Source organism: Eleutherodactylus coqui, chromosome 10 (assembly GCF_035609145.1).
Source record: "Eleutherodactylus coqui strain aEleCoq1 chromosome 10, aEleCoq1.hap1, whole genome shotgun sequence".
Taxonomy (NCBI): domain Eukaryota; kingdom Metazoa; phylum Chordata; class Amphibia; order Anura; family Eleutherodactylidae; genus Eleutherodactylus; species Eleutherodactylus coqui.
Window position 1 is genome coordinate 12,371,858 of NC_089846.1, and position 17,007 is coordinate 12,388,864.

The following is a 17,007-nucleotide window of genomic DNA, read 5'->3' on the forward strand; positions in this document are numbered from 1 at the left end:
CCGTGAGGGCCAAACACTCTAAACAGATGTTTCCATTCTGTGGCTCTGCAGCCGTGGTATAACTGCAACTCCCAGCATGCCCTACACCAGCAGGAGAGCCACAGGTTGAAGATCACTGCCCTATAATAAACAGGCTCAAGCTGGCATCCCAGGGGATGGAAATCCCGTAGAAATCTCGCGGAATGTCCGCAGTGGGACCGCACTATTTCCGCAGTGGAAAACTGCTTTAAAGCTCACACCGTTTGGCGCGGGTTTATTCTGCTGCGGGAATCTCTCCCCATAGAGAAAAGAGAGCCCGCAGCAGAAACGGCGATACAATTGACACGTCGTGGATTTGAATTCCGTGTCGCTTGTCAGTTTCGGAGCGGCTTGTCTGCGACGTGTGGATAAGATTTTTGCAAATCTCATCTGCTTTGCTGCTTAGTCTCAGGCGTAAGAATGCATGCGGAAGTCCATCAGCGTTTTTAAACCCAAGACTAAGCAGCAAAGCAGATGAGATTTGCAATGATCTTGTCCACACGCTTTAGATAGTTCGCTGCAGGCAAGCCGCGTGGAAAGTGACACGCGGCGCGGAATTCAAATCCGCAACATGTCAATTGTATCGCGGATTGCACTGCAGACTTTCTTCTTTCTACGGGGAGAAACTCCCACAGCGGAATACATGCCAAATGCTGCAGGTTTTGAAGCAGCCTTTCCGCTTCGGAAATCTTGCAGAATTTCTGTGCGGTCCCTCTGTGGACATTCCGCAAGATTTCCATCCCATGGGACACCAGCCTTGAAGGGGGTTTCTGGGCACCCCAAACATTGGGCGCAGTGGGGGGTTGGGGAGTATTTAAAAAAACAGCAACACAATACTCACCTCCCCGCTGCCCACTGCTTCCCCGCCACCGCTCTGGTCTACTATTCACATCGGCTGCATACAGCAGTCACGTGGGTTGTTGACCCCAGTGGCCATTGTAGCGAATAGGAGGCTGGTCAGGGACATCATTGACAACATCCTGTAAACCTGCTTTGGGGCTTCTACATTAACCCCTTCCCGCTGCAGGAGGTACATTTATGTCCTGGAGCGTCGGTGTATGTATGCAGAGAGGTCGCGGGGCGACCTCTCTGCGTACAGCGCGGGCATTTAGCTGTTTACTACAGCTGACACCCACGAGCAATAGCCGCGATCGACTGTTCAGCCGATTGCAGCTATTAACCCTTTAAATGCCGCTGTAAATCCTGTAACATTTAAATCCCCCGAAAAATGTTCGGGTGTCCCGCATGGCCCCCCTGCGGTGAGATCGGGGGAGCTGTGCAGGTGTCATGGCAGCCGGGGGCCTTTTGAAAGGCCTCAGGGCTGCCTTAGCAGACTGCCTATCAAGCCATCTCCGTGGGGTGGCTTGAAAGACTGCCTGTTAAATGGCAGTATGACGTAATGCTATAGCATTACGTCATACTGCAGGAGCGAACAAAACATCGCTGGTTGTAGTCCCCCAGGGGGACTTTAAAGTAAAGTAAAAAAAAAAATCAATAAAGTTTTATTAATTGTAAAAAAAAAAAAAAAGTTGTAAAAGTTTGAATCACCCCCCTTTTGCCATATCCAATATTAAAAAATCTAAATCATAAAATAAAAATACATATTTGGTATCGCCGCGTCCGTAAAAGTACAATCTATCAAAGTAGCACATTATTTTTCCCACACGGTGAACGTCGTCCGAAAAACAAATAAAGAAGCCAGAAATGCACTTTTTCAAAATTGGTACTATCGAAAACTACAGGACATCTCACAAAAAAATGAGCCCTCGCTCAACTACATCGACGGAAAAATAAAAAAGGTATTGCGCGCACACGATGACGGCAGAAAATAATTGAAAAAAATTAAATGTCTTTGAAAAAAAAAAAGTGTAGTATAGTAAAAAGAAAAAAAACTATACAAGTTTGGTATCGTAGCAATCGCACTGACCCATAGAATAAAGTGAGCATGTCGCTTTTGTTTTAGTTTGTGCGCCGTAAAAACAAGACGCACTGAAAGATGGCGGAATGTCGTTTTGTTTTTTTTTCATTTTACTCCACTTATAATTTTTTAAAAGTTTTTCAGTACGTTATATGGTACTTTAAATAGCACCATTAAAAACTACAACTCGTCTCGCAAAAAACAAGCCCTCATACAGCAACGTTGATGGATAAATAAAGGAGTTACGATTTTTTTTTAAAGGGGGGAGTAAAAAATGAAAAAGGAAAAAAAATGGGGGGCCGCGTCATGAAGGGGTTAAAAGCCCACGTGACATGTTTACAGGATGTCACCGGGCTTTCTGACGTCACCTGCCGTGGCACCAAAGTGGTCCGGTGCCATGGGGAGTATATTACTATGATATAGTTTTAGGTAGGGGGGGCTCAAAAACTATAGAAAAGAAAACTTGGAGAACCAGTGTAACGTTCCGACATGTTCGTTATTCTGCTGTAGACGTAGGCCAGCTTAAACAATAATCATAGTCAGCTTTACCCGTTCCTGCACAGGTTACAAATAGACTAATCTCATATGGTTTTTAGGCACGCAGCACCCTTTGTGACCGAGAGATGACAATCTGTAGAGAATCCGTACAAACACATGTCACGATCCCACCTAGAGAACAAACTGCAAAAAGAAATCCAATCATAAAGAAAGAGCGTCCTTTCAGAGCCGAGTAATTGTGGATACATGTTACAGATTTGTGCTACAAAGTGACGGAACATTTGGGTCATCCATCAAGCGATCGCTACAAGTAATTCGGCTTCTAATGCGGAGCGTCAGCTGTTGTTTTATTCGGCACAAAATGGTCAAACAATTGGAAAAATAAAAATGGATGAACTTTAGAAGAAAAGGCCAGGGCTCCCGAGACGCCACACTGTACAGCAATACAATGATGCCTCCGAGGTAATGAGAATTTTTGACACTTCTGGAGTGAAATGGATGTGTCCCCAATGCACAGAAATGCCTTCCCTCGTAGTCCTGGCAAAATGTCAGGGTGGGAATACATCTTCCTAAAGGCTCCGATATAGAAACATCACATTGCATTTAGCTGCCTCTGCCTGTACGTCTATCCATAGGAGAGAAGGAAAGTCATCTTCTGCATACTCAAGATACTCCATAAGTGCCCTTAGGGACCTTTCACGCGGGACGGAATTACGCCGCAGAACACAGCCAAATCTGCAGCTGCTACACAAAAATACACAAGTCTAGCTGCAGATTTTGATGCGGAATTGCAGGCAGGTTTTAAGCCATTTTCAATTTCGCATCAAAATTTGCAGGCAACCTGTGGATTTTGGTGCTGGATTTACTGCGGCATGCGGTGCAGTCATCCAGTCCATTACATCCTATGTGAAAGGTCCCTAAGGGCAGTGTTCCCCAACTCCAGTCCTCAGGGACTGCCAACAGGTCATGTTTTCTGGATTTCCTCAGTGTTGCACAGGTGATGTAATTATTGCCGGTGCCTCCGACATTGCCACGGGTGTTCTTACCATAGGATGTCCTGAAAACATGACCTGTTGGTGGTCCCTGAGGACTGGAGTTGGGGATCCCTGCCTTAGGGTATAGGCATACACCAGAAGTGGTGGGGTAGAGAACTGCAACACATCCACAATGAGGAAACTGTAGCTAGTTTCACTTTTTTTGCCATACAGCTGAAGTATACTGTACATGTTTGTAGTGCTCAACGCCGGTTAGAACTGGCAGAGTAGTAAATAGGGATACACTGAAAATAAAAAAATAACCAGAACCTTCTAAATTGTGTGATGACTAATGCTAGAAGTCTGACCAATAAAGTGGATGAACTAGAAGTAATAATGTCTGAGGAAAATACGACATAGCAGGAATAACTGAGACCTGGTTGGATGAAAGTTGTGACTGAGCGGTGAACTTACAGGGTTACAGTCTGTTTAGAAGAGATTGTAAAAACTGGAAAGGGGTAGGGTAGGTCTTTATGTAAAATCCTTTTTAAAGCCCACATTACAGGAAGATATATGGGAGGGAGATGTGGAGTCTCTATGGGTGGAGATAAATGGAGGGAGAAACAATAATAAAATCCCCATGAGAGTTTTCTACAGGTCAACAAATATAACAGAAGCCGCTACAAATCTATGACTGAGGCAAATAGATGAAGTAGAAAATCAAAATGAGGTAGTTATTATTTGGGACTTTAAAGGGGTTGTCCCGCGCCGAAACGGGTTTTTTTTTTTTTCAACCCCCCCCCCGTTCGGCGCGAGACAACCCCGATGCAGGGACCTAAAGAAGAAACCGGACAGCGCTTACCTGAATCCCCGCGCTCCGGTGACTTCAATACTTACCGGCTGAAGATGGCCGCCGGGATCCTCTACCTCCGTGGACCGCAGCTCTTCTGTGCGGTCCATTGCCGATTCCAGCCTCCTGATTGGCTGGAATCGGCACGTGACGGGGCGGAGCTACACGGAGCCCCATAGAGAACAGGAGAAGACCTGGACTGCGCAAGCGCGTCTAATTTGGCCATTAGGCCATTTTAGACGGCGAAAATTAGACGGCAACCATGGAGACGGGGACGCCAGCAACGGAGCAGGTAAGTGAAAAACTTTTTATAACTTCTGTATGGCTCATAATTAATGCACAATGTACATTACAAAGTGCATTATTATGGCCATACAGAAGTGTATAGACCCACTTGCTGCCGCGGGACAACCCCTTTAACTATCCAGATATAAACTGGGAAGCCGAAACCAGTGGACCTCATAAAGGTAACAACTTACTGTCAATTACCTTATCCAGCTTGCACAATACCTGTGTAGGGGGATGGCGATTTTGGGGTTAATATTTTGTCAGGTCTGTTGGTTAATAACAGGGGTGCAGGTTGGGGGGAGGGGGGAATTGGAAAATAGTGACCATATTATAATACATTTTGATTTATCTAGAAAGAGTTTTCCAGGAGAGCTGTGAAAATACTAAAACTTTAGGAAGGCAAAGTTAAATCAGCTCAGAGAAGCCCTAAACCTTATTGACTGGGATAATGTCCCCAAATATAAAGAGTGTAAACAATAAATGCAAAATGTTTAAAAACCTCTTAAAGACTTACTGATTGTGGCCCATACCTCACAGGAAAAAAGGGTTAGGAATATGAGAAAACCAATGTGGCTGAATAAGGATGCAAAGGGGGCAGTAAACAGCAAAAATAAAGCATTTAAACTAATAAAACAAGAAGGCAGCGAAGAACTACCTAAAATCTCTATGAAAAAATATAAACTATGTAAAAAGTAGATAAAAGGAGCAAAACTGGAGACAAAAAGACTTATTGCCAAAGAGAGTAAAACTAACCCTAAAAGTTTAATACTGAAAGTGTTGGCCCTTTGATAAACAATATATGAAAAATTGTATAGGTGAATGAGGAGAAAGCAAATCTATTAAGTTGTTTTTTCTCCTTCAATTATGACGGGGATTAGCTGCAGAGTTCACATGTTCCTGTACGTCATTACTGATTCGCATCCGTGTGTTATCTGATGTTGCCTCTGAATCTCCGGGTTACAACTCACTAGATTCATCCTCACACACTATTTGACAAGGAGGTTTTCCTGCAACTTACCAGGACCGCCATGGGCAGTAAAATGGCACCGCAATATGCCAACCTTTTCATTGCAAAACTAGAGAGTGACTTTTTGGCATCCTTCCCCAACAACCATTGGCCTACTTCCGCTACATTGATGACATCATAATCATCTGGACCAACTCCGAACAAGAACTAATAAAATTCCATGAGAGATTCAATGCATTTCACCCCACCATAAACCTGACATTGAGCTATGTGTAAACAGAAATCAACTTTTTGGACACCACTAAAACTCTAAACAACTCAATACAGACATCCGTATACCAGAAACCAATTGATCGGCCCACATACCCCAGATGGGACAGTTCCCAACCTAAACACATCAAGGTCAGGCCATCAGATACAACCGGATCTGCTCCAACCCAACAGACAGAGAGGAACATTTACACAATCTTTAAAAACATTTTTAAATTAGGGCTACCATCCCACCCCAATAGAGGACCAAATCACCAGAGCCACCAGGATACCCAGAAATCAACTAGCCCGATACACAGAGAATGAAGGAAACGGTGTGTACCTCTAGTAGTGACCTACAATCCACAGCTAGAGGTACTAAGGAAGACTGCAAATACACTCCATCATACCAGACACAAGGATGACCATCTGACCACCATATTGCAGGACCTTCCCCTTCTGTGTTGCAGGCAACTTCCAAATTTGAGGAACTGTATAATCAGGAGTGCATTGCCCTCTGACACACAAAAAGGAACTTATCCCTGTAAGGTAAGGAGCTGTAAGACCTGCTTACATGTACTGACCGCGGACAGGATACGGATCCCCAACACACAGCAGGACTATAAGATCCCAGGGACATTCACATGTTCTACGTCTGATGTTGTGTACCTGATCATGTGCAGTAAATGTCCTGTTGGGGGGCTTTATATCGGGAAACCAGGACAAAAACTGAGAGCGAAGATGAGATCTCATCACCACTCAATTACAGAGGGAAAGACTGAACTACCTGTGGCAAAACATTTTTGTGGTCAGGGACACAGCATAGAGCAGATGAGTTATTATACTGAAGGCCAATTTCAAGTTGCAGCATCACAGAAGAATTTGGGAGTACAAATTTATGGCCATGTTTGACACCCTGAAGAATGGAATGAACCTCAGCCCAGGATTATTGCAACGGTGGAAAGTATGAAAGGTCCGAAGGAGGTCAAGAGGGATGTCCTCTTCCAAATCATCATTTATTTATTTTTTTGCTTTAAAACTTAAAAATTCAAACTGGACTTGTAATAATGTTGCCATCCACTAGATGGTGCAGCATCGCCTTCCATGTTCAGGTTGAAGGAGACATAAGGCACATCATAAAACTGTCCTGAGCTCAGTGGACTGATTTACGATTTATGCCTCAGCTCTGTTTGTCTGTTGTTTTAAGTTCTGAGTGCAAAACAGTCTCAAATTTCTGTGTAAACATTTATTTAGAGAATGTGTGTCCCCCCCCCCTTCTCTGCATCTGTATGTTATAATTATGTGCCATCCAAACTAGTTTCATTCAATAGCCTGACGAAGGGGGCGAGATATCCCCGAAAGCTCGCTGTAACATCATATATTTTTGTTGGCCATTAAAAGGTCTCATATCCACAAGATTACTTGGTTTCTCTTGCTGGGAACAATTACACATCTGATGTTAAACGACCCCGCAGGTTGTGTCTGTTATTCTTGTCCATGAAGATAGATGAGACTAGGACACTGAATTGGACCTGTGGTCTGTGTGGAAAAAACGGCCACGTGAATTCTCTCACTGGCAATTATCTGGCCCCATAAAAAAGACCTTATAGAAGAATATAAACAGAAGACAGTGGTGGACTCTATAGTAACGGGGTCTGCTCCACTGGATGGGCGCATAGCCAATGTGGTGCCGATATTCAAAAAGGGGTCAAAAAGTGAACCCAGAAACTACAGGCCATTGTGGGAAAATGTTTGAAGGGTTTCTAAGAGATGCTATCCTGGAGGACCTCAAGGAAAATAGCTGTATAAGGGCTCTTACCCATTTGCGTTTTTTTAACGTGATTGTCAATGGGGCTTTCTAATGTTAACGCATCGCACAACTATCACAAAGCACAAACTAGCGATGCGTTTTTAACATTAGAAAGTCCCATTAACAATCACATTAAAAAAACGCAGCGATATCACAGCGTTAAAAAAACGCAAGTGGGTGTGAGCCCTAAGTCCATATTAGCATGGGTTTATGAGGGATCGCTCCTGTCACACCAACCTGATCAGCTGCTACGAGGAGCTAGGTCCTAGACTCATTGGATCTTGTGTATCTGGACTTTTCCAAAGCGTTTGATACTAAGTCGCATAAAAGGTTGGTAGATAGAATGAGAATGCTTGGTCTGGGCGAGAATGTGTGTAAGGGGGTAACTGGTCAGTGATAGGAAGCAGAGGGGGGTTATCAATGGTACATACTCTGATTGGGTCACAGTTACTAGTTGTGTACCGCAGGGGTCAGTAGTGGAGGGGTCACTGTTACTAGTGGGGTACCACAGAGGACAGTATTGGAGGGGCCACTGTTACCAGTGGGGTACTACAGGGGACAGTATTGGAGGGGGTCACTGTTACTAGTGAGGTACAACAGGAGGCAGTATTGGAGGGGTCACTGTTACTAGTGGGGTACCACAGGGGACAGTATTGGAGGGGCCACTGTTACCAGTGGGGTACTACAGGGGACAGTATTGGAGGGGGTCACTGTTACTAGTGAGGTACCACAGGAGGCAGTATTGGAGGGGTCACTGTTACTAGTGGGGTACCACAGGAGGCAGTATTGGAGGGGGTCACTGTTACTAGTGGGGTACCACAGGAGACAGTATTGGAGGGGTCACTGTTACTAGTGGGGTACCACAGGAGGCAGTATTGGAGGGGTCACTGTTACTAGTGGGGTACCACAGGAGGCAGTATTGGAGGGGGGCACTGTTACTAGTGGGGTACCACAGGAGGCAGTATTGGAGGGGGGCACTGTTACTAGTGGGGTACCACAGGAGGCAGTATTGGAGGGGGGCACTGTTACTAGTGGGGTACCACGGGAGGCAGTATTGGAGGGGGTCACTGTTACTAGTGGGGTACCACAGGAGGCAGTATTGGAGGGGTCACTGTTACTAGTGAGGTACCACAGAAGTTGGTTTTGGGCCCTATTCCTTTTAATCAAAGTGCCAATGACCACTTGTCCGTTAGTGTGTGAATGCTTCTCATGCTCCGCGCCTGATCACATGACGGTGACGTCATCTGAGGTCCTAAAGCATAAAACATGCAGAGCCTGACAACAGCCACGTGCTCACGGGACCTGTGATTATGTCACTGTCATGTGATCAGTCACCTGGGCTGTGACCTCTGCCCCTGATCACGACATGCTGACGTCATCACTACTGCTTCACTTTTTTAAAAACCTGGAGAGCCGAACAGCAGCCATCTGCTGACAGGAACTGTGATAATGTCACCATCATGTGAACAGTCAGCAGCTCTTAGCTCTGTCCCTGAGACTTTACGTCATCACAGATGCTAAATCAGCAGAGGCCGATGAACACTGTATGTAGCAGAGCTAGGTGTGCTGTGTCTGTGACGCACATATGTAGCAGGGCTGTGTGTGGTGTGCGTGACCCGCATGTAGCAGAGCTGTGTATGCTGTATGTGTGTGTGATGAGCATATGTAGCACAGCTGTGAGTGCTGTGTGTGTGATACTCAAATATAGCAGAGCTGAGTATGGTGTGTGTAACCCGCTGGTAGCAGAGCTCTGTGTGGTGTGTGTGTCCCGAATATAGCGGAGCTGTGTGTGTGACACTCATATGTAGCAGAGCTGTATGTGCTGTGTGTGTGATGCACATATGTAGCAGAGCTATGTGCGACTTGCAAATGTAGCAGAACTCTGTGTGCTGTCTGTATGATGCGCATATGTAGCAGAGCTGTGTGTGCTGTGTGTGACGTGCATATGTAGCGGAGCTGTGTGTGTGACGTGCAGATGTAGCAGAACTGTGTGTGGTGTGCCTGATGCACATATGTAGCAGAGCTGTGTGTACTGCGAGTGACGTGCATAAGTAGCAGAGCTGTGTGTGCTGTGTCTGATGCACATATGTAGCAGAGCTGTGTGTACTGTGTGTGAAGTGCATAAGTAGCAGAGCTGTGTGTGCTGTGTGTGACACGCTTAAGTAGCAGAGCTGTGTGTCTGTGACACACACATGTAAGTAATGACTGTGACGTCATCACAGGTTCTAAGCAGGTCCTAGAACAGCAGCTGTGTGCTTACAACTCCAATCCCTTTCACTATATTATATTAGTAAGTGGCGTATTGTGCCACCAGAAACACTGGTACTATAATTGCCTTTTAATTACCAGTATATTTATTAATCACCTGGTGGAAGGATTGTACAGTAAAAATATCAATATTTGTGAGTGATACAAAACTATGTAAAGTAACATAAGAGAAGACAAATCACGGTTACAAATGGATCTGGATAAGTTGGGGGCAGAAAAGTGGCAGATGAGGTATAACACTGATAAATGTAAGGTTCTGCACAGGGGCAGGAAATACATGTCACCATTACACACCAAATGGGAAACTACTGGGGAACCCTGACAGGGAGAAGGACTTGGGGGTTTTAGTTAACTGTAAGCCTAACTGAAGCAACCAGTGTCAGGTAGCTGCTGCCAAGGCAAATAGGATCATAGGGGCATCAGAAGAGGTCTAGGCGGGCATGATGAGAACATTGTTCTTCCTCTTTACAAGTCACTGGTCAGACCACACATGGAATATTGGAGACAGTTTTGGGCACTGGTACTTAAGAAGGACTTATCAGAGATTGAGCGGGTACAAAGGGGGCAACTAAAGTAATAAAGGGATTGGACGGACTACAATACCCAGAGGGGCTATCATAATTGGGGTTATTTAATTTAGAAAAAAGATGGCTGAGAGGCGACCTAATAACTATGTATAGATATATCAGGGGACAATACAGAGATCTCTCCTATCATCTATTATACCCAGGACTGTAACAAGGGGGCGCTCTAATAACTATGTGTAATATATTAGGGGTCAGCACAGAGATCTCCCGTTATCTATTTATACCCAGGACTGTAACAAGGGGGCGCTCTCTACATCTAGAGGAAAGAAGGTTTCTATACAACATAGACGTGGGTTCTTTACTGTAAGAGCAGTGAGACTGTGGAACTCTCTGCCTGAGGACGCGGTGATGGCGAATTCGATAAAAGTACAAGAGGAGCTGGACGCCTTTCTTGAGCATTACAATATTACAGTTATAGTCACTATTACTTCGGAAGGGTCGGTGACTCGGGGATTATTCAAATTGCCAGATTGGAATCGAGAATGATTTTTTTCTTCTTTATGGGGAAAATTGGCTTCTACCTCATTGTTTTTTGTTTTTTTTACTTCTACTCGATCAACATTGGTTGGGTAATGGGCTGAACTGGATGGACATGTGTCTTCTTTTGGCCTTACATACTATGTTATTAATGCAAAAATATATATATACACTGGTGTAACTATAGGGGGTGCAGGGGATGCGGTTGCACCTGGGGCCCAGGAGCCTTAGGGGGCCCGTAAGGCCTCTCTTCTCCATATAGGGAGCCCAGTACTATACATAAAGCATTATATTTGGAGGCCCGGTTACAGGTTTTGCATTGGGGCCCGGGAGCTTCGAGTTACGCCTCTGCATTTAGGGGTTAAGAGGAGTTGGGGGACCCAAGATAAACTTTTGCACCCGGGCAAGTTTTGTTTTACTCCTGTTAGGGTGCATTCACACGGAGTGGAAACTGAAAGGGTGAAATGTGCTGCGGATCTGCATCAAAAACCAAAAAATCAAAAGATGGATTTTAACCCTTTCCAATCCACTGTCTGACGTCTGAAGACATTATGATTTAAGGCTGTACAGCTCCAATGTTGGAAGACGTCCGTTGGGGTTCTCTTACTGTATATTGCCAGCCTCTCTGCTGTTGGAGCCTATCCAACGTGTCACCCCATGCAGCATTGGCTTTAGCCAGCAGATAGCGCTGTTGTATAACGACAGAAAAAGAGTAAGCCCCCTAGGAAAACCAGGATACAAATTGGATTGGAAAGGGTTAAAGTGGATTTTGTCCCAGTTTTGATGCAGATATCCCACTATGCAAAATCAGCATCATTTCCTGCTATTTGTGAAGGTACTCTTAAAGGGGTTACCTGGGGACACAATGCATTTCAGAGCTGCTCAGCCTGGTGTATAAAGATAAATGAGGCCGTACTCACCTCATTCAATCCCCTGCTGCTGCCGTGACGCAAGTACCCGGTCACACGCTGGTCTCCAATGACCGCTTCACTTAGGCCAGTGATTAGCTCACGTCCCTGTATGTCCTTACTGACTCGCGTCCGTGGGCCATCTGATAAAAGACACCGCAGGTTGCTTGCGTTATTCTCATCCCTGTGAATGGACGAGACCAGGACACTGAGTTGGACAAGTGGTCTGTGTAGAAATACGGCAATGTGAATAACCTCATTGGCTATTATGGATCTGCATCAATAAGACCTTATACAAGAAGATAAAGACAGGACAATGTGGACATAGTATGTAGGGCCAATAGGTGGCGCTGCAGAGGTATTGTTCCATCTGTCTTATTTGCATAAATTACCCAGAGGAGCTTGCATGGCCTTATAAATATCCTCACTCACTTTCTAGGTGTCCCTACACCCCTTTGGGTGCTCTCCTTGGGGAGAGACTATACCATCCCCAGACCCACTCACCCCCTAGGTGTCTCCACACACTTTTTGGGAGCTCTCCTTAAGGAGACACAACACCGGGCCGAAAAAAGACATATACAGCTTCAGTTCACCCCTCCCCCCCCCCCCCCCCCCCTCTTCCTCAATGGTGATCCAAAGTAAAAAACAAATAATTAAGGTAGAAGCCAATTTTCCCCATATAAAGGCTCTTTCACAGGAGTGATGGGTTTTCACACTGGACGCATCACAGGCGAAAATCGTGTGACTGAAGAATAGCCGAGATCAAGTCCCGAGCTTTAGCCTCGTTTTCTCATCCATTTACACGGCGGTGTATTAGCGGAAATATAAGCTGCAGCGCAGAAATCCCTGAGTCAGCAGAAATCTTTGGAATGACTTCTAACAGTTAAACAGAGGCAGCTGTAATCATTTCCCAGCGTTGGACGCTGCTAAACTCCTTCCCCCTCACTTTTTTTCCAGCTACCATAGGAGTCTATGGGAGCCTTCAGCGTATCTCGGCAAAAGATAGGGCTAGACCTATCTTTTCCGGCTGCGTATAAAACTGGTTGTCGTTTTCGGGCGCCGATGTCCTATTATTCCCCACGCGACATTGTTATGCTGCTAAAAAGGCTCATCTGAATGAATACATGGAAACCAACACTGCAGATGGTCGCAGTTTTTTATTGTGGCTAAATTAGCCACATAAAAATGCTTGTGTGAATAAGGCCTAAGGGGGGAAACTCCTTCACAACTCCAATTTGACAGTTGGAATAATCCCTGGATCACTGACCCTTCTGAAGTCACCAGTGATATAACATGTAATATTGCATCGCTTATACATAATTATTAAAGCGCCCCTTGTTACAGTCCTGGGTATAAATAGATGATGGGGGAGATCTCTGTATTGTCCCCTGATATATCCATACACAGTTATTAGAGCGCCCCCTTGTTACAGTCCTGGGTATAAATAGATGATGGGAGAGATCTCTGTATTGTCCCCTGATATATCTATACACAGGACTGTAACAAAGGGGCGCTCTAATAACTAAGTATAAATAGATGATGGGAGAGATCTCTGTACTGACCCCTGATATATCTATACATAGTTATTAAAGCGCCCCTTGTTACAGTCCTGGGTATAAATAGATAATGCGAGAGACCTCTGTACTGACCCCTGATATATCTATACATAGTTATTAGAGTGTCCCCTTGTTACAGTCCTGGGTATAAATAGATAATGCGAGAGATCTCTGTACTGACCCATGATATATCTATACATAGTTATTAGAGCGCCCCCTTGTTACAGTCCTGGGTATAATAGATGATGGAAGAGATCTCTGTACTGGCCTCTGTTATATCTATACATAGTTATTAGAGCGCCCCCTTGTTACAGTACTGGGTATAAATAGATGATAGAAGAGATCTCTGAACTGACCCCTGATATATCTATACATAGTTATTAGAGCGCCCCTTGTTACAGTCCTGGGTATAATAGATGATGGGAGAGATCTCTGTATTGACCCCTGATATATCTATACATAGTTATTAGAGCGCCCCCTTGTTACAATCCTGGGTATAATAGATGATGGGAGAGATCTCTGTATTTTCTCCTGATATATCTATACATAGTTATTAGAGCGCCCCCTTGTTACAGTCCTGGGTATAAAAGATGATGGGAGAGATCTCTGTACTGACCCCTGATATATTATACATAGTTATTAGGTCGCCCCCTTGTTACAGTCTTGGGTATAAATAGATGATGGGAGAGATCTCTGTATTGTTCCCTGATATATTATACATAGTTATTAGGTCGCCCCCTTGTTACAGTCCTGGGTATAAAAGATGATGGGAGAGATCTCTGTACTGACCCCTGATATATCTATACATAGTTATTAGAGTGCCCCCTTGTTACAGTCCTGGGTATAATAGATGATGGGAGAGATCTCTGTACTGACCCCTGATATATCTATACGTAGTTATTAGAGTGCCCCCTTGTTACAGTCCTGGGTATAATAGATGATGGGAGAGATCTCTGTACTGGTCTCTGTTATATCTATACATAGTTATTAGAGCGCTCCCTTGTTACAGTCCTGGGTATAAATAGATGATAGAAGAGATCTCTGTACTGACCCCTGATATATTTATACATAGTTATTAGAGCGCCCCCTTGTTACAATCCTGGGTATAAATAGATGATGGGAGAGATCTCTGTACTGACCCCTGATATATCTATACATAGTTATTAGAGTGCACCCTTGTTACAGTCCTGGGTATAATAGATGATGGGAGAGATCTCTGTACTGGTCTCTGTTATATCTATACATAGTTATTAGAGCGCTCCCTTGTTACAGTCCTGGGTATAAATAGATGATAGAAGAGATCTCTGTACTGACCCCTGATATATTTATACATAGTTATTAGAGCGCCCCCTTGTTACAATCCTGGGTATAAATAGATGATGGGAGAGATCTCTGTACTGACCCCTGATATATCTATACATAGTTATTAGAGCGCACCCTTGTTACAGTCCTGGGTATAATAGACGATGGGAGAGATCTCTGTACTGGTCTCTGTTATATCTATACATAGTTATTAGAGCGCCCCCTTGTTACAATCCTGGGTATAATAGATGATGGGAGAGATCTCTGTATTTTCCCCTGATATATCTATACATAGTTATTAGAGCACCCCCTTGTTACAGTCCTGGGTATAAATAGATGATGGGAGAGATCTCTGTACTGACCCCTGATATATCTATACATAGTTAGTAGGAGCGCCCCCTAAACTAAATAATGCCAACCTTGATAACCTCTCTGGGTATTGTAGGATTTGTCGGGCTACATGGAGATTTTTAGTTGTAGCCATTTAACCGCCACGTGCGTAAAATTGCTTTTAAAAAAAGTGTCTGTTCATTAAGGCCTAATGTACCGTATGAAGGGGTTACTACTGCTATTATGTTGTTATTATTATTGTTTTTGCGTTTTCTATTTAGTCATTTAAAGGCTGAAATGGATTTTTCCCGCTTGAAAGATGAAATAATTGTAATTAAAACGAGGAGTCCTAAAACTCTAACATGTAAAATGACAGAGGGCAAAACGTCCTCATCAATTTAATTGCTGTTCTGCAGTAATAATTCCAAAATTCTTTTAATAAATGACTTGTCCCCGTTATGGATTTGCAGCGATGCTGCAGGATTTACATGATTGAAGAGCTCCCCCCACTGGTGAAAGAGCTAATTGCTGTGCAATAAACAGCAAATCAAGGTGCAAATCAGGAAAACCACATGAAGCTTGTAGAAGGGAGTGGCGCTGGTTTACAAGGCAGCCATGTTTCTCTAATAGCGTACAGCTGCCAACAACTAATATGGGAACGTTCACACGAAGAGGAAAACGGGCCTCTAAACGGCGTCAAAATCTGCGCCACTAGTGCGGACTTTGACATGAATCCACTGCAGACTTCTTCCCTTCAATTGAAAGGGTGACATTTGCTGCTGATTTGCATCAAAAATGATTTTCTACCCCTTCCGATACGTGTAAACGCACCCGTAGGGCTCATTTACATGCGCATTTGCAGTTTCAGTGCGTGTAAATCGTGCTTTTTCTCCCTGCTAGCACATGTATGGAAAGAAGGACGACTGCTGATTTCATTATTTTACACTCCTGGCTTCACGTGTAAATGAGCAGTGAATATACACGTAATATACGTATTCACCGCAATGGTGCTCTATGCTGTCCCTCATACGCCCGTGCGTATGAGCCCTTCCAGTGTTTCCCAGTAAGCCTTTGTTCACATGGTGCAATATTGCAGTGATTTCTTGCGGTGATACCCCTACTTTGTTGCACCACATGCAAGCATTTTCGGAGGGGAGGGGGTGGGCCTTGAAATATAAGCCCTACCGGAAAATAAGCCATAGCTGAAGAAATTTCTTTTTAAAAAGGATACATCACCTAGAAGTGCCGTCCGGCTCCACTGCAGCTTCTCACTGGTCCCCGGCACTGGTCGTCTTCTTCTCTTCTGGCCGGGGATTGTAAAATCCCTGCCTCCTGGAGGCACTGGATGTGATTGGCTCACGCTTAGCCAATCACAGCCAGCATTCGATGAATGGCTGTGATTGGTTCATCGAATCAGCCAATCATAGCTAGCGCTTCCAGGAGGCGGGTATTTTTCAATCCCCGGCCAGAAGATGATGAAGAGAAACAGTTCCGGGACGCGGGGAGAAGCTGCGGCTGGGGTGACAGCGCTTCTAAGGTGATATATACTGTTTTTAATTTTTTCCTGCAGCTAGGGCTTAGGCTATGGCTTTGACAGTAGGATTTCCTACTGTCAACTTTGCATCGCACCGCACAAAAATCGCGTTTTCATGTGATGCAACCGGGAGAAAGGCTCCATAGGGAAACATGGGCTACAAAACCTCACAAGTAGCGTGCATATCGCTGTTTTCCGTTTTTGCGTTGGGTTGTTGCATGCTACAAAATATTGCATCTGTGAAGTAGCCTATAGGAAAGCATGGGCTTCACATACATGCAATTTGTAGCATTTTAGCGACAAAATCACGTGACTTTGTTGCCCGTGGTAAGGAGACCTAAGGTCCACTGTCCATGGGCAGATTTAACTCGCGGAATCCGCATGGGTCACCCGCAATTCAAAGTGCCCATCGGGAAGCGTTGGCATCCGCAACTGAATTTAAGCATGCGGATTTGATGTGCAGACTGTTTAGT